At 42.6% G+C, this 24,418-nt stretch overlaps 1 protein-coding gene across 1 annotated transcript in view; it reads left to right on the top strand.

Annotated features, from left to right (window-relative positions):
- The first annotated feature begins 9,682 nt into the window (after positions 1-9,682).
- LOC144754748 (uncharacterized) overlaps positions 9,683-24,418 on the top strand; it is an 80,061-nt gene continuing 65,325 nt past the window's right edge. Inside the window, exon 1 of the mRNA XM_078642936.1 lies at positions 9,683-9,785. The gene's annotated coding sequence lies outside the window, so the exon portion shown is untranslated. The remainder of the gene's footprint in view (positions 9,786-24,418) is intronic.

Genomic DNA, 24,418 nt, shown 5'->3' with positions numbered 1-24,418 from the left:
CAAATTACTCCAGAGCAAGTGCCTGGCATTTTTCAGCAGCCTGTAACTCCGGCGCCAGGGCTCGCAGGCATTTCAAACTCGGAACGAGTGCAGAGGGCACCCCTCCGGTGCAGAATCCGGTCGTCTGGGATCGATTTGGCACCCCGTGGCGTAGGATTTAAGTAGGATCAAGACCAAGGAGCGGGAGCTGCGGGTTCAGGCAGCCATTCCGCAAGTGCGCCCTCTAGCGCCCCCTGCTGTATTATTTATAACAGCCAAAATATAATTTTTTTTTACCAACTGACCAACCATTTGAAAATCAAGAAATAATCCATCCAACCATTTCCGAATTTTTATTCCACCATTCGTAATAATTTAATTAAAAAACAATGCAAACAAACAAAATTATTTCTCAACAGTGTACCTAACCAAATTAACAGTAATAATTTTAAGAAGCATTTTCCATTAACATTCTTCTTTCGTTTTACAAAATTATAGTTGAATGTAAATCGATTCTATTTCCTTGAAAATGCGTTTCCAATTTAATTATATCTTTAATGAAAATATAAATGTATTTCAAATAAATATTTATTATTTCCATTCAAAACATAATTTTTTTGGGCGACCCGACATAGGCATACACTATTAACACGATCGTCGACATGTTGTACTTCAAAATTAACATTAAAATTACAAACGGCAACCACTCCTTATCCTTTCTTTTACATATATGTATTAATTTTAAGTAAAACATGTATCTATTAAGTGAAAAATGTTTCCTACCTGGACGTAGATCAGCTTCCAGCTGCTTCCTCCATCGATGCTGTTCAAAATGGCCGCTTTCGATTACGTTTACGTGAATACGTCACAAACAGCTGCAAAGATAGAAAATGGACTATTAAATACTGTAATTTAAAGATTACATTAATTTTTTTCCAATCACTACTTATATGTATAAAAATCACAAAATTGTTAATAAAATAAACAAAAATCAGTGTTGTTTTACTATATTTTTTAATAAAAAAATTTCAAAAATTTAACAATGTAATAATTTTTTTCTGAATGTATTTATGTTAGCATAATGTTATTATTACATGTTTATACTCTATAAATAATGATATTTCATCCTTACCTTCATCCTTTTTCTTTTTCTTTTCTACTCATCCCCTTTCTTCTTCTTTGACACCTTCTTTTTCATTTCCGCGGACTGTACTGCTCCAGCTATTGAAATAAATGAAGGACAAGTGTTTCCATTGGAATCAATGTAAAAGCGTGAGAAAATATTTTCATAAACTAATAATAATCATATTAAATATTTCTAGAGTCTTAATGTAAATTTGTAAATTAAATATATAAAATAATATTTTAAATATGTTTTTGTAATTAAAAAAAATGTAATCACAATATTATTATTAATACTACAGTATTATTTTTTAATACACAAACAAATTCATTTTTATATTAAATAATTATTAATTTATTTACAAAATATTAAACAATATTCTTTTAATAATATAGTATTTTAAATTTAAAATATCCCAAAAATTTTGGGGAAATGTTAAAAATAATTTAATCACAATATTATTATTAATACTACAGTATTATTTCTTAATATATAAACTAATATATTTATAAATAAAATAATTATTAATTTATTAACAAAATATTAAACAATATTCATTTAATAATATAGTATTATGACAATATATTTTTCTTAAAATTACTAGAGTATTATTTTTTTAAAGTTATATAAAAATTATTAATCATAAATATTTTATAATTTATCAAAATAAAATAATCACAATATTATTATTAATACTACAGTACTATTTAATTTTACTGAAATAAATGTATTCAAAAATAAAAATATTAATTATTTTAATACAATATATTAAATAATATTCATTTAATATTACAGTATTATAACAATATCATTTTCAAAAATTACAAGAGTATTAATTTTTTTATAATAAATATATAAAAAAATATGTATACATATTTTCATAAACTAATAATAATCATAATATAATTTACTATAGTCTTAATTTTTTATTTTTATTAAATATATAAAATAATATTTTCTAATATTTTTTAAAAATTAAAAAATAATTTTATCACAATATTATTATTAATACTACAGTATTATTTCTTAATACACAAACTTATATATTTCTAAATAAAACAATTAATAATTTATTAATAACATTTTAAACAATTTTCATTTAATAATATATTATTATAACAATATAATTTTAACAATATAATTTCCCAAAATTACTAGAGTATTAATTTATTTTTTTAAAGTTACATATAAAATAATAATGATATTACAAAACAAATTAAATTTTTTTAAAAATAAAAATATAATAATATATATATATATAAAAATAATACTTGCGTTGTAAAGGAACTTGCGTTGTAAAGGTACTTGCGTTGTAATAACATGCGTTGTAATAACATGCGTTGTAAATACATTTGCGTTGTAAAAGTTTCGTTGTAATGGTAGTGCGTTGTAAAAGTTGCGTTGTAAAGGTTGTATACCGAGATTCTCCTTCTGCAGTTCAGAGTCCGCCTCGTCATCTTGAACCTGAAATGATGGAACAGATTTTGTTGCCCCCCTGCCCCTCCCTAGGCCTACTGAGGAATCTGTACGTTTTTTGCGCAAACCCGCTAGAGGCTCGCCAACATATCGGTCATCCGAGTCGTGCAGGAAAAGCTCTTCCCCTGCCGCCATAGCTTGGGAAGCGAAAGTTTGCTGGCTTCCTCCCGGACACTCTCCATCACCCACGCCCCCGTCATAAGTTGCCCAATCAAAACAGGCCCTCGCTCAAAAGACCTGTCCGCCTCCTGTGAATCCGCAACAAAATCCACGTTAAAACCACTTTGGTCAGTGGCCGCCCTGTCCGTCGCAGAGTCTGTGCCATGCGCCCTCTTCTTTCTTGACTGAGCCCTAATCTGAACCCGTTCCCCTGCTGTACTGCCTGACGCACTAACTGCCTCCGCCGTCTGGGGTACCGTGCCGTTTGTAGACCTTGTTCTCTTTGTATTCCGTTGCGTGTCTTGGGGGGAGAGTGCTCAACCCACACCCATTGCCCTTCTAAAGAGACCCCCAAATCTTGCTCTTCTGAACCAAAACCTATTGGAGGCTGACGCGCAACTGGGAACATGTACTCCCTATTGAATCTCATATGCTCTAAACCATGGTCATACATGTAATGAATAAAGTTATCCTGGTAAGGTTTTGACCATCCTGCATCCTTCCCCTGAGAACTCTTCTCCAAAGGCTGTGGCTGCAGCCCTTCCTGTGTCGAATTGAAACCATCTGAAACTTCAGCGGTATTAGCCATGATGCTGAAGGACCCTCCAGCCTCCCCAAAAACTAAATCCCTGGGCCTCTCCCCTGTATGTATTAAACCCTCTAGGCCCCTGGGTGGCTCAGCGCTAATAGGCGTGGCCCCAGTGTCCTCATCACGCCCACTGGAGTAATCCACTAAAGGCTGCATCTGTGGCTGCTGAGCATGAAGCAACGCGCCAGAGAGCACACGCTTGTCTGCCCCCTTTACTGCCTTGCCCTCTGAAACATGTGGCACACTAAAAAAGGGCAGTGGCCTGGGCCGCGCCTGCTGAACTGAAGCAGACCTGGCAGTCATTTCCCTTCCTGCAGCCATACAGAAAGGACCAGGGCCAGGCCCGCCCACTGCCAACCCTTCCCTGTACCCCGAGGGCGTGACCAACTCACTCGGCCGCCTGACAGAACCGCCAGATCTTCACAGTAAAGTCGGGGAGAGGGAGCGGGAAGACTGGCCCCTCAGCATGGCCAATTGCCGAGCATGCCCCGCAGGCTGGCGTGCACCCCTGGCCGAGCGCGCTTTCCTTGCACCTTTTCTCGCTGCCGCCGGCTGTCTGCATGCGTCGATGGCTCTCCTCACGCCAGTCTACGCCTGTCTCCTCGGGGGCCTGGGAGGGGGCGCTGCTGCAGTAAGCGGCAGTCTCGAAATACGGATGTATAAATTTTATTTACCCTGACTAACCACCTCGCCTAAAAAGCCCCTGCCTCCTAGAAAACAAGAACCTAAAATGGCGCCTCTCACCTAACTAACGCCTACGCAGCAATCTACGCGCGCGCTGCCCTGCTCTAACACGTCATCGCACCGGGTCTGTCCACCCGGGCGAAAATCCGCGGGGGGAGACCGCTCCGCTCTGCTCCCCCCGAGGAGCACATTGTGGCCATTCCTATTACAGTATTGCCGACCCCTGCAAAATGAATGTTCGGACGCAATGGTTATAATTCCTGCAGTATTGTGCACATTCTTGACACAGTGCACCCTGCAGTGCCCACGCCTCGCACCAGACTTCATTGTAATGCGCTCCGTGCATTCATCTCCCCTCCCTTTCAGCCCTTTTAGCCTCTTTTCCAGCTCCCAGCCGGACCCTCCTTTCTCACCTCCTCTTCCCGTCTTCGTCTGTTTCCTCCACCCCTCAATCAACTCTCTGGAGCTCTGAAGCGGACACCCCCCCGTCACCCTCATCCTCTTTTGCCCGTCTACACATTACTTTAAAATGTCAAGTCCCCTCTCTCTAACTCACTCTCATCTCTTCTCTGGCGCAACCACCTCCTTCCTATCTTTGTCATAATCGGGTTGCCCCATTGAGCCAACGTTCTTGATAGCGTTTTAAAATTAAAGAAAACAGATACGGTATATTTTCCTTGCTTGGCTACATTCTTGGCTCACAACTCGTGACCAAGTCATGTTGGCCCCTGAACGGCGGGGTTGGTTAAAGAAGAGAGGCTTGCGTTACACACTGAAGAGTAAAGAAAGACTTGGCACCCACATTTCCTCTCGTAAATCCAGAGCCAGGTGTAACTTGCTTAGCCAGTCGCAGTGCCCTGAAGAGTTACACTCTATAAAACTCTATTAAAAAAAAAAAAGTTTCCTCTAAAATAAAGGACGAAGTGCAAGCTGCCATATCCGAAAGCTAAGCAGACTATATTTGAGCTAAAATGGAGGACAACCAGCGTTCCTTAAGCCAGTCATCTTGACTAACCAGCATTCCTAAACCAGTCATCTTAAATTTCCCTACTGTTCCCCGATAGCAGGAAGTGACGCACCTCCTAAGTTGTGTCTCCTCATTCTATGGTTGCGAGTCATATTTCACGACAGAAACTACGGTAGCGTTTCACTGGCACCATATGTAACTGGAATGTTCGAGTCATTCATTCCATAGGGGTGTTTTGCAGCATGCGTGCACATCAGAGAGTGTGCTTGCTCATAAAATCAGTGCATTCGCCCATTCAGCACAGCACAAGCGGCCCACTCTTCATGCTGTCAAACTGTGCCTGGGCTCCCTTAACGCACAGGGTGCACACACAGCCCACGCACTCTCACATACACTGCATGCATACAGTGCGTGCACCCAAACCCCAAATAATGCACGATCCACTATCAAAAGTGCATGCCTGCACACCATTAAAACAACATATGCATGCACAGAAAACAGTACATCAGGTGTGTCCATCGTAAGTCCAGGAAGATTGGTGCCTTGACACGTTTTCAGGATACCCATGGACTATGTATCTATCACTGACTTGGCCTCTCCACTCTTCCTCTATTTCTGTCTCACTCTCTCCTGCCCCTTCACTGTCTTGGCCTATCCACTCTTCCTCTATTTCTGTCTCACTCTCTCCTGCCCCTTCCCTGTCGTGGCCTCTCCACTCTTCCTTTGTTTCCGTCTCACTCTCTCCTGCCCCTTCACTGTCTTGGCCTCTCCACTCTTCCTCTATTTCTGTCTCACTCTCTCCTGCCCCTTCACTGTCTTGGCCTCTCCACTCTTCCTCTATTTCTGTCTCACTCTCTCCTGCCCCTTCCCTGTCTTGGCCTCCCCACTCTTCCTCTGTTTCCGTCTCAATCTCTACTGCCCCTTCACTGTCTTGGCCTCTCCACTCTTCCTCTATTTCTGTTTCACTCTCTCCTGCCACTTCACTGTCTTGGCCTCTCCACTCTTCCTCAGTTTCCACCTCACTCTCTCCTGCCCCTTCACTGTCTTGGCCTCTCCACTCTTTCTCAGTTTCCACCTCACTCTCTCCTGCCCCTTCACTGTCTTGGCCTCTCCACTCTTCCTCTATTTCTGTCTCACTCTCTCCTGCCCCTTCACTGTCTTGGCCTCTCCACTCTTCCTCTATTTCTGTCTCACTCTCTCCTGCCCCTTCACTGTCTTGGCCTCTCCACTCTTCCTCAATTTCTGTCTCACTCTCTCCTGCCCCTTCCCTGTCGTGGCCTCTCCACTCTTCCTTTGTTTCCGTCTCACTCTCTCCTGCCCCTTCACTGTCTTGGCCTCTCCACTCTTCCTCTATTTCTGTCTCTCTCTCTCCTGCCCCTTCACTGTTTTGGCCTCTCCACTCTTCCTCTATTTCCGTCTCACTCTCTCCTGCCCCTTCACTGTCTTGCTTCTGTTTATTGTATTTGCACAAATCTAATATCTTGGTCTATTCCTTTTCAATAATTAGGCATTTTTGTTTATTAGGTGTTTATGTTTTTGATGGGTTTATTTATAGGCACTTTCTATCTATCTATCTATCTATCTATCTATCTATCTATCTATCTATCTATCTATCTATCTATCTATCTATCTATCTATCTATCTATCGCCCTCACTCTATCTATCTATCGCCCTCACTCTATCTATCTATCGACCTCACTCTATCTATCTATCGCCCTCACTCACTCTATCTATTGCCCTCACTCTATCTATCTATCGCCCTCACTGTCTTGGCCTCTCCACTCTTCCTCAGTTTCCACCTCACTCTCTCCTGCCCCTTCACTGTCTTGGCCTCTCCACTCTTCCTCTATTTCTGTTTCACTCTCTCCTACCCCTTCACTGTCTTGGCCTCTCCACTCTTCCTCAGTTTCCGCCTCACTCTCTCCTGCCCCTTCACTGTCTTGGCCTCTCCACGCTTCCTCAGTTTCCGCCTCACTCTCTCCTGCCCCTTCACTGTCTTGGCCTCTCCACTCTTCCTCTATTTCTGTCTCACTCTCTCCTGCCCCTTCACTCTCTTGGCCTTTCCACTCTTCCTATATTTCCGTCTCACTCTCTCCTGCCCCTTCACTGTCTTGGCCTCTCCATTCTTCCTCTATTTCTGTCTCACTCTCTCCTGCCCCTTCCCTGTCTTGGCCTCTCCACTCTTCCTCTGTTTCCGTCTCACTCTCTCCTGCCCCTTCACTGCCTTGGCCTCTGCACTCTCCACTCTTCCTCTATTTCTGTTTCACTCTCACCTGCCCCTTCACTGTCCTGGCCTCTCCACTCTTCCTCAGTTTCCGCCTCACTCTCTCCTGCCCCTTCACTGTCTTGGCCTCTCCACTCTTCATCAGTTTCCGCCTCACTCTCTCCAGCCCCTTCACTGTCTTGGCCTCTCCACTCTTCCTCTATTTCTGTCTCACTCTCTCCTGCCCCTTCACTGTCTTGGCCTCTCCACTCTTCCTCTATTTCTGTCTCACTCTCTCCTGCCCCTTCATTATCTTGGCCTCTCCACTCTTCCTCTATTTCTGTCTCACTCTCTCCTGCCCCTTCACTGTCTTGGCCTATCCACTCTTCCTCTATTTCTGTCCCACTCTCTCCTGCCCCTTCCCTGTCGTGGCCTCTACACTCTTCCTTTGTTTCCGTCTCACTCTCTCCTGCCCCTTCACTGTCTTGGCCTCTCCACTCTTCCTCTATTTCCGTCTCGCTCTCTCCTGCCCCTTCACTGTCTTGGCCTCTCCACTCTTCCTCTATTTCTGTCTCTCTCTCTCCTGCCCCTTCACTGTTTTGACCTCTCCACTCTTCCTCTATTTCCGTCTCACTCTCTCCTGCCCCTTCACTGTCTTGCTTCTGTTTATTGTATTTGCACAAATCTAATATCTTGGTCTATTCCTTTTCAATAATTAGGCATTTTTGTTTATTAGGTGTTTATGTTTTTGATGGGTTTATTTATAGGCACTTTCTATCTATCTATCTATCTATCTATCTATCTATCTATCTATCTATCTATCTATCTATCTATCTATCTATCTATCTATCTATCTATCTATCTATCGCCCTCACTCTATCTATGTATCGCCCTCACTCTATCTATCTATCGCCCTCACTCTATCTATCTATCGCCCTCACTCACTCTATCTATTGCCCTCACTCTATCTATCTATCGCCCTCACTCTATCTATCTATCACCCTCACTCTATCTATCTATCGCCCTCACTCTATCTATCTAACGCACTCACTCTATCTATCGCACTCACTCAGTACCACCACTCAGGGGCACCACAGCATCAATCTGTGCAACCATTCAACAACAACTGGTTCAAATATGTTCTCTCAATGTCTCAAACTTTATTACAAATGTCACAAAAAGATGTTAATATTTCACTTCTGTTCTTGGATTTTCGTCACAGTAAAATACACTTAACACAATCTTCACAAAAGTTATTTACAAAAGTTTAAGCTGTTGCTATTATAAATTACAAGAACTTTTATTTAAGTATTAATTATTAAAAACATTAAAAGTCATTGTTATTCGTAATAGCAATACATCTAAGTCACATAAATACAACACATATTGCATTACAAATGCTATAGGTGTCACATTTGCGAAAGTTATAACTATTGGCATTGTAAATGACAAAGCTATTAATTTAGCTATTTTCAAAACCAACACAGAAATAAAAAATTGCCATTTACAATACCAATAGCTCAAAAATTCCTAATGCGAGACCTATTGCATTGCAAATGCTTGTTATATTAACTATGCGTGCTCTCAGTCGTTCATTCATTTGCTCATCCATCACTCTCTCATCCACCCAACTGTTGATTGATTCCCACATAAACCCACTCACCCATTTAAGCACATCCACACACAGCCTTGACAAATGCTGAAGAATCATGTTCATGTATTTAATTACAAGACATATTTGATTTTTCATTGCATTTTATTTTTTGCTGCTGATGCACAAAAAACATGTTTTTTCCTTACTGCAGATGCGTTCCAGTAGCCAGACAAGTAATGACAAAGTCAAAACAATTGCTAGCGCTTTTCACCCGTGAGGTCTATTGGCTTTGTCAATGCTTGCCTATTCATTCTTCTTCATGTTTTTAGTCTTTCTTTTTTGTCCAATATTTACAGGTTACAGTAACTTAAAAGCAATTATTCACTTTTGTTTTTGCCAATACTTTTAACCATATGGAAACTGTGTTGAGGCTGCATTGTGCTTTCTTTCTTATATATTTGCAACAAAAAAAAGTTTTAAAAAAACAAAACAACAAACAGCATCCCAAGGCTACAACTATTGGAAACTGTGTTGAGGCTGCATTGTGCTTTCTTTCTTATATATTTGCAACAAAAAATGTTTAAAAAAACAAAACAACAAACAGCATCCCAAGGCTACAACTATTGGCGTTGTCAATGCTTGTTTTACATGCTTTTGTGGCTAAACGTGTGCATACCGGTCAAGCAACATAGGGAAACCACAAGCCTCAAATCAAGAACAAATATCCGCAATTTCTAAAGAGGCTCATGTTTCATAACTGGATGATGTTGAAATATGTGTCTCTTGCAGCCCAGGTCAGATGCAATCGGTACTTCCCAATCTACAAAACGAGCGCAGGTTGAACTTTCTCAAGACTTGACCCTACAAAGCTGCAAACCAGCAATGCGGGATATTCCAAGATAACAAATACCACAGCACTAGGAGGGCAGAAGGACGGTATATAAACAGAGTATTCTGTCACTGACATGCTGTTGGGAGACTGAAGCCGCCGCCAACGGAGCGCTAGAAACAGTAAGTGGAGAAATGTCTAACTCTGTGTTATCTTATGCAGGGCTTCCTATGGCTTAAGGTATAGTATTTAATATTTAGAATGTGCTTTCTCCATGTTGTTTTCTTCCTTATAGTCTTGTTTTAATGGAGTGCTTTGGATTTTCAGACGCTTTTGTGAAACATAGAGTAATGATTTAATGATGAAATAGTTTATGTTCAGGACATACTTGCGTTAAAAGACCTGCTTTTAGTTCTTTGTGGGGGACAAGGACAAGGGGGACCCTACTCACTAGGAACCAGGGTAAGTCCTATGTAACAGAAACAGCGGTTTCAGCGGAAAGTTAAGCTAATCAATGATGATAATAATATGTACAATCGCAATCCAAAAATGAGTTATGGTGATGTCAGAAAGAAAGATGACCTCGCAGACTTTTGTTTGTATCAACATTAATTCTTTTTATAAAATAGAAAAATTCAGACTGATATATACACAAACCAGAAAACAATGGTGCTTTGTGTCCCCAAGTGAAATGGAACCATAAAACAGAAAGTGAAAAACATGTGATGTGTACAACTTGGTTTCCGCAATTTTCAAAGATGACCAAAAGTGACTTAGTGATAGTTCCAGCTGCAGTATACAATAGTCAGAGCTGTTGAAATGGTCCGCTTCAAATTACAGTCGATGGCGTTTCTAGCCTTTTACGTTATAGTGTCTCCTCAGGACCAGGGGATATGAGGTAATCTGATAGTGGTTGCGCAGCCACTTGAAACAGTGAGATATGTGAGATACAGGTAAAGTGAGAGAAAAGAGAAGGAATACTCACACGGGGACTCAGTCGGGTGCCCCGTATGAGAGATGGACTGTTGGGCTGACAACCTGTATGTTCATATGTTGCTCAATCGCGGTGGATGACAGATGCGCAGGACAGCCACTGTATGCAGTATTGATGGAGCAGATGTTTCAACTTAATCGGGACAAACTGAGGGACCAATCGTGCCATGGTAGATGTATTACTCTTTTGAATACATCTGCAATGTTCTCTAGGATAGATCTGCTCCAGTCGTTGTTACCAGGCAGACGACCAGAGCAGATCTATGTTGTCCTGCGCATCTGCTACATGAGGCACAGAAATACAGTGGGCATATGTATAAGAAAGTGGCTGAGCACGGGTTAGCTCCAAAATTGATAAAGCTGTGCTCCCTGACTTTAGAAACACAGGGATGCACCGCATTTACAATAATAGTGCAAGAGTGCTTGAGTTAAGGGAATGCAACACCTTCCTGCACATAAACAATCATTCATGGCAATTTGCACTTTATATGTGTGCTGTAGAATGCACACATAGAAACAGCAAAAGCTAGGAGAAATAAAGCTCCCTGTTTCGCCATGCTACGACAAGGTTGTCCCTGATTTTAATTTTAGTGCTGCCTCCAATTTACACCATCCTTGTAAATAGGGTGCCACGTCAAAATCAATGAGTGTTGAAGCGGAATGCCCACCACAATATGCATTGCATGCCCCTTTCACTCTGAGTGTAGTGTGAAAGTGGGCCTTATTTACAATTCTCTGTTTATCATCCTTTCTAATCAATAATATTACTACATTAAACTGTGTAATTAAAAAATTATGTTTTAAGAAACAAAATAAGTTTTGGCTGTTATCTGTTATATATAAATGTCCATTGTTATATTTGTTTGATATAGTTACACTTGCCTTTTAGTAAATGGTGTTATTGTTTTTCTTTTGTTCAACTGTCAAATTAGTGGTGAACGGTTGTCACAACCTACCACCGAATTATTCTCAAATATTGCTGGTTAACTATTTATTTACTCTCTTCTGTCTTGGGTTAAAAATGCGAGGAGACATGTTCAAGTCTTGTGGGCATATATATATAAACAAAAGAAATTCGGAGTGCAAAGTTGCGCCAAATTCGGCAGTGCCGCGCTCCAACATTTTTAAAAAGCAGGGATGGGCCATAGTCACAAGAATACAGCGCACTCCTATGTTTCCCCTAGCGCTGGCACAAAAAAAGCTCCCTAGCGCCAGCGCAGGCACCCTGCTGCCATGTTGAATGGGTGCCTGTGCTGCAGAGGTGATTGTTTATGTACTGGAAGGGACACCCTGCACATAAATAATCAATAATGGCTATGTGAACTTTCTATGTTTTAGCACCATTTCCCATATTTACAAGGTGGCGCTAAGCCACCTAATGTGACTTAATGTCAGTTTGTAAATATGCCACTTTCTGCTGCAGTCCTCTGCAACAAAGGGGCATGCAATGGTTGTAGCTGTGTGCGTTCCACCGCAACACCCATTGCTTTTTGATGCTGCCCCGGATTTACAAGGCTGAGGTAGAGTCCAAAACAGAACCATTCTAACGCCATGGATTACCAGACAGTACGAGGAGAAATAATTAATTTCTCAATGTTTTTTGCCCTTTCCATGTGTGTTGCCATCACTATTTTCCATTTTTCTTTTTCTCCTTCGCTCTCACTTTTGTGTTTTTCTCTCTTTTGTTGGGTAAAAGATTGTTGAAGAAAAATAAGTGTTTTTCCCCAAAAATCTGTGCCTGTGGAACCCCCCTGCAACCACTCTCCCATATTAAGCACTAGTAACAATTTTATCGATGGGTGAATAGCTCAAGCCCATCAGCCTGGGAGGTGATCGCACATCGCTTGTGTATGAAATATGGTGTTTTACTAGATCAATAACTCACCATGAATTCGTAGGTGAATAATGTGTGTAGATCATGTTTCTACCAGCATCACTTTATCAGGCAAACCCTACTGTTTATCTCTTTTCCTTCACACATTTGGAATAGCAGCCTGCATTTTATCAAGAGTAATAGTCTCTGTGTGGAAATACCGGTTTATGCTTGTGCCAAATTGCAGCGGGTACAGAATGTGGCAGTTCTTCCAATATGCCAGCTAAGACAACGTGATCATGTGGTAACAGCACATACTGAGTGACAGGGGTTGGTGGTGGAGCTAAGAATGCGGTCTACATGGCTCTGCCGGATCCACCAACCCTTACATGTACTGCACTCTTCAGTCGTTATGAACTAAATAAATCACATCATATATCATCAAATGTAAGTGTTTGAGTGGAGAAAGGTTCACTGCATGGCTCTAGAGACAGTGCACCCCTATCTTGAGTCTATCATAGCAAGCTCTATAGATTTTTGTCCCTTGCTTGAACATACCCAATTGTGTGTGTACTGAAGCCCTTTTCTGACAGACGGACTGTGATGCAGAGCTGTGGTATATGCTGTAGAGCGGCACAGCATGAGCACTCATTTTACTGAGCATATTAGATCCAGAGTACCGGAGAAGGTTCTGTGCCCAGGAGGAACGCGCCACTCATAGTCAGAGAGAGGACTCTCACCAAGAGTGCAGGGTCACCAAGGCGGGCTCCTCAGTTGTTTGGGTGAAAGTAGATTTGAGTTGTCATATGCAGGGAAAGAACACAATAGGCAAGATCCACTAAACTGCATGTGGCATGACTCAACCTACTTCCACCAGATATAGGCTTTGCCAATGCTTACTTATATAGACGTGCACAACATATCTTGTCATAGACCACACCGTGAACTGGATCAGGGTAGAGCCAATTTGATTCCAGCTCAATGGACTGTGCTGAAACCCCCACCCAACACAGCAGTACTGAGCCCACCAAACACTAATAGGTACTGGCTGCTCTACCACAACTGAACAAACAAAAGGTACTGTGGGAAATGGGTAAATATTACTCCGGGGGACCCCATTATTAAAGGAGTGGACACTCACAATCACTGGTAAAGTTCGGTTCCACTTGCCTGCCAATATTACTCGTCTTGTCTCCCCCAGGAGGGATAAACAGACTACATTTGGACTAAAATTACCACTGATACCTGTCCCACTGGAACAGCATATGTGATAATTATAAGGAAGCTTATAAAGTGCCTGGTTATGCCCACCGGCGTGTCCCCGTGCTGTAGTAAAGTGAGAGATCCTAGAGCCCCATGCCCAGACTAAAACGCCCAGGCCTATCAATGAAGGAAAAAGGATGTTTTAAGCTCTCTTCTAAACCTGGTCTCAGAGGGTTCCAACCGAAGCTCGAGAGGAAGTTTATTCCAGCTCCTGGCCGTCAAGAGCCGGAAGGATCTGCCACCCATCCTGCCCTCTTGACTTTAGGGACAACCAGCAGGCCAGTCCCCGTAGGTCTAAGGGACCGTACGGGCCTGTAGACAGTGATGAGATTCTGCAGGTACCTAGGACCAATGCCTTGGGTGATGCGGTGGCAAGTACAAAGGGCCTTAAACACAATTCTCTTCCTGACAGGGAGCCAGTGAAGAGCATCCAAGGCCCTTTTGGAAGCAGCCCTTCTCGGTTGCCTAAGGACCAACCGAGCCGCTGCATTTTGCATCACCTGAAGCCAGTTTGGGGCCTTCCAGAAGGCCCCAAAGTATCACCTGAATGCAGAGTAATAATTATCTGTGTCCATTATTGCAGTGTGTATGAATAGTAAAGTACTTTCTCTTTTCCATTCACTGAACCGACGTTGATTAGCTAATGAGTGTTGGATGGGGGTGGTTTGTTGACTTTGAGTCTATAACCCCACACCTTCCAAGTAACCCCTGCCCTGTGTGACATCGCTACTGTGAGGATCTTCTGCCAAAGGTGTGTGCATTACTTCTGTCTCTGTGAAACGCCTGATGGTGCTGCTATTTGTTCGTACATAGTGTTGCGGCGCTCAGCGAGTATAGTATAAATATGCACCGCAGTAATGAATACTGTTATTTGGTGAGGAGAGAACCCTTGTGTTGTGTCTTGGGCCGCTAGACCCACATGTGGACCAAAGGACTACACAGACACCTTAGTATTGTACTGGAACTGGCCACGAGCATGTGCACTCGGGCCCAGGGCTCAAGTCGGGGTAACACGCGGGTGGACGGCGTCCCTCCACTTATTTTACCAGGAGCGCGATAACTAAAGAAAATGGAACCACACATTCACTCTTTGACCTCTTTTCGTGACGTCAGTTCCCGTCGTGATGTCAGCGTCCCCCCACTTCTTTTTTTAGGACTTGTGCCCTGCTCGTGCCCCTTTATTAGCCGAGGCACGTTACTCGTGACGCCGGTGATGGGTGGGTGATGTGTGTGTGGCCACTCCCATAGGGGAGTGGCTACTAAACCAGTGCCTGTCGAGACACTAGAACGTGTCTCACAGGACACAACACCCCTGGTATGTTAGGTGCGCTTCTGTGCATTCAGAAAAGAAAACATTTTCCCAAATTGTGTAATGAGAAAAACACAGGCACTTGGCTACGCAGATCCAGCGCAGCCCACTGTTCGATTCCAGTGGCAGGGTACTATAAAAAAGGAGACAACTGGTTCAATATCATCATTAGGAACTGTGGAGAGTGCTTCAATTGAAAGAATCCGAGAAAATGAAATGTGACTTTCTTAAATATTTATGTGGCAATTGCTATTGCTCCGAGCGCCTTAAAATTTGTTCCAGGTCCGTGATGCCTCATGACTTGAGAGTAAGCAGCAGTACATGCAGCCGATGTCATCACAGCTTAGTAATAGGCCTAATGGGGTGAATTAGTGCCACTGAAATTCTGTCTCAATTCACCATGTAAAGTTTATTGTTTCCTATGCGGTTGAAATGTCAGCATTAGGGGTGGCTGGGCAATACTCCGCCCGCTTGCGGTGCAGTGTTTGCACAAGGATCAGGAAAAAGAGGCCTCTAAAAAATTATGAGTCTCAGTCAGCATCAGTAAGGCAATCTTTCTGTCTGACGGGAATCTCTAGGCCTTCAGATCACGCGATGCTGCAGTGTGTGATCTGAAAGGGCAAGAGTTTGCCAAGCGGGCATCATTTTGTTACATCCGCTTGGCAAACTTTTTTCTCTCAACTTTATTTGAACTTTTTTAGGTTACAGAGATACTTGTTTTGTATAGTATAGTGAGAGATTTTTCATCCGAAAACATTCAGTGGCCTATGAATGTACATTTTGTTCTATCATCATTAATCAAAGATCTCTAATCGTCTTTACATTTTAACTTAAAAAGAAAAACACATATTAATCTTTAAGGTGTTCATGAATATGTTTATTTCCTCTGATGTTGCCAATTCGGGTCGAGATAGACTAGCACACAATTGTGATTGGCTTGGTGCGAAATTTGTGTAATTTGGATTTGCATAATTATGCTAAATTTTGGGGCAATTACTATAATATTTCCATATTGTGTAACGCAAATCCGGCACTTGGCCCTATATTTTACCCAAACTGCAACCTCACGTCCGATTTGGAAGCAAGAACGTATTTTGTACCAAAAAACTACACAAAAAGCACAAGCCCCGAAACAGCAGTTTCTCGTGTTCCCTGTCGTTTATGTTGTTCCTGTGCGCTTGTGCTAAATATTTACTGCAAGCAGTATGTATTTGGACTACGTGGTATAGGGCGGTTGTATGATGTTACAACGAATTCCGTTGCAACGCATGTCTTTACCACGCATGCGTTACAACGGAATTCCTTTCCCACGCATCTCCTTTACCACGAAAATGCCTTTAACACGCATATTTTTACAACGTTTTTCGTTCTGAAAATATGCATGTTATTGACATTTTTATGTTAAAGGATATCTCCTATCACTAAAAATTAAACCGTATATTTTTCCCCTTTGAAACCACCCCCTCATTCCTCCTTACCTCTCCACGTCCTCTCCACTCCAAGCCCTTCCGAGGTGACGTTTCACGTAGTTTAGAGGAAACGGAAATGTCATTCCTTTTCCTCTAACGACGCCGATTGCCTCCATAATTGTTCATCTTGCTGAATCAGGTGAGTTTCTTTTTTGGGGGGAGACCCCCCAACCCCCCTTTATTTAACCTACGTTTTTTTTTTGGTGGTGGGGGGAGACCCCCCAAGCCCCCCCCCCCCGTTTTTTGGTTTCCTTTTCCACACATGCCTTTACTACGTATCTCGTAGTAAAGGTATGCGTGGTAAAGGCTTTCCGTGGAACCACGCATGCGTTGTAATGCATGCGTGGTTATGGTAACTCGTGGAAACGGCCGCGTTGTACTGGCCGTGTCCCGTATAGGGCCATATGTATCATACTTCCGTTTAGCGAATTCCAAATAGCGAATTTTAAGGAATCGCTATTTGGAATTCGCAAAACGGTATGTATGTACAAAATCGCTGTTCAATAGCGATTCCTTAGCATTCCTAATTTGCGATTAGCAAATTGCTAATCGCAAATTACCCATTCATTTCTATGGGCCAGGAGGCCCATAGGAATGAAAGTGCAATTTGCGATTAGCAATTTGCTAATCGCAAATTAGGAATTTTTTCAAGAGTGCAGGGGTGTCTCAAGAACACCCTGCTGCACCCCTGAAAAAGACATTTGGGGGCATATGGCGCACATACATGCCCTAAGGGCATGTATGGGCGTCATATGGCACCTTTGTTTTTTTGTAAAAAAGCTTTTTGAAAAGAATTCGCAACTTACCACCAACTAGAAGTTGGTGGTAATTTGCGAATCCTTAATGGCAATTTTTGAATATTTTTTGTTTGATACATTGCATTTAAGGAATCGCAAAATTTGCGATTCCTTAAGTGCAATCGCAAAATAAGGAATAGCACATTTTGCAATTCCTTATTTTGCATCAAACATGTTTGATACATACCATTTATCTAATTAGCATTCACAAAGGCTGAAATTCGCAGAATTTCGGCCTTTGCTAATTAGCTTGATACATATGGCCCTCAATACCATAATTTGAGGAATTTTGCTTACAGGCAAATCACAAAATTACAGACATTTTGCAAGATTACGCCAGCGTAACCGTCATTTTGCCTAGGCCTACCTGAGATCTTTGTAGTTTAATTGACATGTAGCCTGTCCAACTCCAAGCCACATTTTTTGGTATGTAAGAAAAGCTGTCAGTACCCTCTTAATTTGCCAGATCTATCACAGGTAATTTCTGTTGAAATTTCCATTACACGCACTTGGCCAACATTTGCAGTTTTACATAAAGCTCTCATAGTGTGAGTTTCTTTTTGAAAATAAAAAATCAGTGGCCCTGACACTCGTGGACTTTTTCCCCTACATGTAAGGGCCATTCAGCATTTTTACTGCCTTGGATTACAATCTTTCTAAGTACCATGCTAACTACCATACCTTGTATGATAGTAAAGGACAGAGAATCCTAGTGACTGTCGCCTTACCCTGTCACCTACATAAGCGGGGCTGGTTGTTACTATGACTTGGGAGCCCAGTGGTAGACAGCTGGTGGTGAACATTTGGTCAATTCAATAATTTCCCTTCTTTGACTAGCTGAGCCTCCGTCAGTTTCCACATCTCCAAATGGATGGGGAAACTGTGAGTTTGGTGGGCAGGTGAATTAGGAATTTATTATTGATTACCTGCTCTGTTAAACTCTAAGGGGCATATGTATCAAAGGATACATTTGTGATTCTCAGATAGCGATTTTTAGAGAATCGTTATTTGAGAATCGCAAAACGCTATGTATGCAGGATTTGCAAAACATTTTGCGAATCCTACATATTCCTTAATTGCGAATCACAAATTGCGATTCGGAATTAAGGAATACCTCCCCATTCATTCCTACGGGCCTAGAGGCCCAAAGCAATGAATGGGAAGACCTTCTCAATTTGCGATTCTCCATTAGAGAATCACAAATTGAGAATGCAATTTCAAGGGTGCCAGGGTGTCAAAGGACACCATGTTGCACCCCTGAAATGCACATGTGTGCACATGTGGCACACGTACATGCCCTAAGGGCATGTATGTGCGCCACGTGGCACTTTGAAAAATGCATAAAAGTGTATTTTTCAAAGAAATCGCAAATTACCACCAACTTCAAGTTGGTGGTAATTTGCGATTTCTTAAGGAGAAATCGCACAAATTGGGTGCTTTTTACATCGCATTTAAGGAATCGTAAATTCCGATTCCTTAAATGCTTTTGCAAAATAAGGAACCACAAATTTTGCGATTCCCTATTTCGCGAGAGCATTTTAGGATGATACATCCCAAAAGGCTTTGCCCCGTTCGCAAACAGGCCGATTCTGAGAATCGGCCAGTTTGCGAACAGGAAATGGGCTTCATACATATGCCCCATAATATTATCAGGGAGAAAAACCTTCCAACCCAAAGCAAGCTAGCGAGGTCAGTAGAGATTGAAACAAGACGATTCTTTACAACAGGGATGTTCCAATGGGTATTCTTAGCTGCAGGCAGGAGACAGAGGGGGAGATTTACCAAATCTACACACAACGCAGAACAGCCTCCCATGAGGCTGCGCTGCGTTGCACGAAAGGGAAGGAGCAGGAGAGTGCCATATTTTCAAAGATATGGCTCTCTCCTCTTAACCCTTCCGCCGGCCCTGATTACAGCTGCCCTGCGCCACACACCACCTTAGCGCCATAGCACTATGGTGTGTGTGTGAATCTAGCATAGGATTTGTACAGGAAGGATACCCTTACTGTACAAAATACTATGCCTAGACACAAGGGAAAGCTTTTCCCACTTTGTATGCGCGCGGCACAGTGCAGCACGCATGCAAAGTCAGAAAAGGAAGGAGAAATGAAAGCATTTCTTCTTCCTTGCGCCTAGTTCAATAGGGTGCAGTTTTCTCACGCTAAACCCAATCTACTGTATTTAGGAAATTCGGTTTAGCGTGAGAAACCTCGGGTGGTTGCATGGGAATACCCATGCACCACCCTTGGCACGCCCCCATGGTACAAAGTATTGCAAAGCAGTGCTATGCTCTGCTTCGCATTACTTTAACGTTATTTCCAGGAGTAAACAAGTTTAGCACTGGAAAGTAAATTAGGAAAAAAAGATTTTGCTCCATTCTGCATCATCTTTATGACACAAACACCGCGCAAAATCTTAGTAAATCTCCCCCAGAATATCCATTTGGGAGGGATGCACCATTTTGGAAATATTCCAAGGGAAAGTAGGTGTTCTTCGGCCCATAATGAAAAATTTGAGGACTCGCACAAGATTATGCCGGCGTAAGGATATTTCACCTGTGCCTACAAAAATAAGCAGCATTTTCATCTTTCTTTGAAGAGCAAACAAAAAGTAATATTTGACTCATGAAATAAGAAAAGCGATTGTGAAACTATTATGATATGAAGGCATTGAATATCTCTGTTGATAAAGTGCGTGAATAAATTTGAATAGGCCAGAGGAAAAAACAAAGTGTACCTCTTCATTGGACGAATGCCTTCTTCGATAAGCAGTTGAGCAATCCTACCAGAAAAAAATACATTAATGGTCTCTCATTTCAAAGAGCTTTATTAGTTCTACATAATCTAACAAATCTTGCAACATAATTTTATTTTTTTCAGTTTTCTGTGATTGTGTTTTCTTTACATATATTTGCATTCACGTAGACCTGCAAGACATGGTCTAACCAAACAAAGTTGATAAGGAAACCCAATAGATGAAAACTCTAAAACCTACGGCCATATACCATTATAATGTTTGAAGCTAGATGGCCACCATACTTCACTCAATCAAACGAATAATGGGGTCGAGGACTTACAATAAACCAAAGCAAAACACCCTCCTACTGAGTTGCCAAAACACGTAATTTAAATGTTCTATATACATAATAGTGATTTTTAGCTGGTTAGGGGTAGTAATATGTTTGTTTTTAGCTAGTTTTCATTGATTTGTGGTGGGTAATTTATGAAAAGAAGGTTAGGGTTTTTAGGGTACCGTGATGGGTAGTGTATAAGGCTAGTAAGGGTTTTTATTGTTCAGGAATGTGTAGTTTTTATGGAAGCAAGGGATTTTTAGGGCTCAGGGATGGGTAGTGTATGGAGTAGAAAGGAAATTTTAGGGTTATCTTATGTGTATTGTATAGGTAAGAAGGTTTTTTTATGTTTTAAGGATGGGTAGTGTTTAATGGTGCCAAGGGTTTTTTAGGGTTCAGAGATGGGTAGTGTATAGGAGTGCAAGACTCTTTTAGGTTTCAAGGATGGGTAGTGTATCTGGTAGTAAGGAGTTTTATGGCTTGTGGATGAGTAGTGTATGGGTTAGCAAGGAGTTTATAATGTTCACGGCTGGGTTGCATATAGGGGAAGTAAGGGGTTTATAGGGCTCGCATAGGTGGTATTTAGGAGTTGTAGTGGGTTTTAGGGTACATGGATGTTAGTGTATAGGGATAGGAAGGAGATTTTAGGGCTTAGGCATGGGTGGCAAAGAGCTTTTAGGGTTTGGGCAGCCAGTTTCATGAGAAGAGGAAACACAGAGTCCAACTCACGGAAATATGCCTTTGTATGTGTGTATAAACACTGTATGTGGGCGACATACTTAATAGGTATGCCAAACGCTTGGATGTATGTCTAGCGATGCAAATATGTATATTTTTTTATGTATATGGGTAAATGTATATTTAAAAAAACTCTTCCCAATTCCCTACATCAACCATCCTGATTTCCACCCACCCTTTTCAAGCACTCCTATTTTATTGTCCAAATCTTGTTTTTCTTTGCTTGTTGACTCACTTAAAACCTTTCAGACTTCATGGACTCTCATAACTGCATTTCAGACATCTGTCCATCAACCTACTAATGTGACTAACGGGGCACATTTCACTCATTCCCACTAATGACTCACATCCAACCTCTATTAATCAAGTTCTTATAATACTCTATCATAAAACTGGAGTAAATTCATGATACCTCGAGAGCGGAAGCATAACCCAATTAACTCATTAAGGAGAAGAAGCAGGAAAAAAATTGCTACTGAACTACCTCTAGCTTTAGGTTCCGGAGTAGCATGCTACTCACTGCGAAGTGCTTCAGTGCCTTATCATGTAAGCGCTATATAAATGCAATGACAAGTGCATTTACCTGTGGTGCCCCCACTCTGGCATTTGCAATGTTTATGGTTTGTGCCTCACATTGCACGATTCTTCCCTGTTGTGTGGGTGGGCCAAGGGCCTGTGACTGGGAAGGGCCAAAAACATAGGGATTAAGGGTATAGGACAGTGAATTCTAAGCGCTACATTTTTAAACAAATATGTTTTTAGCTGATTCGGCATTGGACAGCTGCACAAGTGAGGCATCATTTTACTCGGGAGACCAAGGGAAATGCTGGGTGGTAGGACATTTGTGCAGGCAAAGTGATCCCATACAAAAATGTGTGGAAAAGTGAATTTTTTCAGCTAAATCTGAGGTTTGCAGGGGATTCTGGGTAAGAAAACGTCAGGGGATCCACGTTAGCCATACCTCCCTGGACTCCTCAGTGTGTCTAGTTTTCAGAAATGTGTGGGTTTGGCAGGATTCTCTGGATGACCGCTGAGCCCGGGCCCAAAAACCCAGGTGCCTCCCCTTGCAAAACCTTGTCCTTTTCTGATAGGTAATTGTGATGTCTCCACAATACGTTTTGGACCCTTGCCAGTCGCGGGTACTTGGGCCACTCACACGGGTGAGGTACAATTTTTATTGGGAGACCTGATGGAATGCTGGGTGGTCGGAAATTTGTGTCAGCCCGGTGATCCCACAACTTTCTTACACAGAAATTTGAAATATCAATCAATCAGGGAGTTTTAAGCATGCTGCCCACCCGTGAGGGTCTCAAGGCGCTGGGGGGATGGGGGGGGGGAGGGGCAGCTCCTGTCAGTAAAAGAGCCAGGTCTTGAGGGTCTTCCTGAAGATGTGCAGGGTGAGGGTGTGTTGAATGTCGATCGAGAGCTCATTCCAGGTCTTGGCCACAATGGAGAAGGTTCTTCCACCCGGTCTTGTGGTCTTTTCTTTTAAGATTCTTGATGTATTCACAAATGAAATGGAGTATCAAATTTGTGGCTTGTAAATATGTCCTGTATGTATTGACGAAGTGGTATTTTTTTGTTGTCACAATTTCCGTATGTGTTTATGTAATGTCATCATGTAATGTTTTCACATGAGATTCACATTTAAGTATTTCCTGTATTCGGGGCGCTAGAGGGCGCACTGCGGGATGGCTGCCTGAAGTGACAGCTCCGCCGGTCAGGTGCAGGAATCGCATAATAATGTGTTGCGGACACTAACTTTTGGACAAATGGCAGTAATGGACATTGGACACTGCCGTGATTAAATGGAGCCCCTATGAAAGCTGCATCGGCGGGCAAAAGGTGGTGTAATCGTTCTTCCAGCCCTGACGGCCCAGAGCGCATGGTGCTCGTCAAGATGGCGGCCGCTAGTGCACTGTTTGCTGCTGGGACACAGTGAGCAGTAAGGTCGCAGTGGCATCACCACGCGCGGTCCAGGGGCTCTGTCGCTATCTTGCCAGGCGAGCAGATATGGGCTGGGGTCCTCTACAGCGTTGTAAGGGAGGAACTTTCCCCAGTAGTGGGTCCCGGGAGAAGAACGTGCGGGACTGTGGGGAAATGGTGGGGCTTGACTGATAGCGGGCCCCGGTCGTGGGTGGAGGGACGTGTTGCTGGCACCTGCTGTGCACCTTGATCGGCAAGTGAAAAACAGTGTGCACGCTATTATGCCCCTAACTCTGCCGGATATCTAGATGCCTGTGCGTGGAGGACAAGGTGACTGCTACGGCCCGCGGTCAATTGGTGCGAACACCAGACACAAAATGGCAGCACCCCATGCCTTCGTCCCGGCTCAGGCGCCCCAAGCGATGGCTCAGCGGATGCTGGAGAGCTGCTGAGATGGAAATAAAGACATCTACCAGGATAATTTAAGGTTAGCGTGTGATCTGGTTGTGGATGTATGACGTCACAACGCATACTTTAACAACGCATACCGTTACAATGCAGTTTTTACAACGCAACATCCATTACAACGCATTCCACTACAAAGCATGCCATTACAACGAATATTGTTAAACTACCTTTACAACGCATTCCATTACAACGCATACTACCTTTACAACGCATACCAAACAACGCAAAACATTACATTGCATGATTGGTAAGTATTGGATAGTGTAGGGGTAAAAATTACTATTCTAACACCAGGGGGTGCAACAGTAGGGTAAGTGTTGGATAGTGTAGGGGTAAAAATTACTATTCTAACTCCAGGGGGTGCAACAGGAGGGTAAGTGTTGGATAGTGTAGGGGTAAAAATTACTATTCTAACTCCAGGGGGTGCAACAGTAGGGTAAGTGTTGGATAGGTAGGGGTAAAAATTACTATTCTAACTCCAGGGGTATGCGTTGTAATGGTATGCGTTGTATTGACTGCGTTGTAAGACATGCGTTGTAATGGTATGCGTTGTAGTGTCATTCGTTGTAATGGTTGCGTTGTAAAGACATGCGTTGTAATGGATGTTGCGTTGTAAAAGTTTCGTTGTCATGGTAGTGCGTTGTAAAAGTTGCGTTGTAAAGGTTGTTTCCCCTGGTTGTCGTACAGAGTGGTGGTGAGCTTATGCACTGTGCAGCCAGGACTTGGTGAAAAAAGAGAGGGGCTGTGGCGCTATATAGCTCCTTCTTGAAGTGTAAACCAGTGTTGCAATGTTGTATGCGGGAGACGCCTATCGGACATATGGAGATTTGTTTAACGTGCGAGGGTGACATATGGGACGGCGCGCCATCTGCGGCTCCTGAGGCGCTGTGCTGGCCATGATGTGGTGCTTCTGAACTGCCGCCTCGGATCGCATCGTTTAAAGTGCGTCCTTTTTGCTGGCGAGGCGCT

Source organism: Lissotriton helveticus, chromosome 5_1 (assembly GCF_964261635.1).
Source record: "Lissotriton helveticus chromosome 5_1, aLisHel1.1, whole genome shotgun sequence".
NCBI lineage: Eukaryota > Metazoa > Chordata > Amphibia > Caudata > Salamandridae > Lissotriton > Lissotriton helveticus.
The sequence above is the reverse complement of the archived record's forward strand: the minus strand, read 5'-3'. Positions and strand labels throughout refer to the sequence as shown.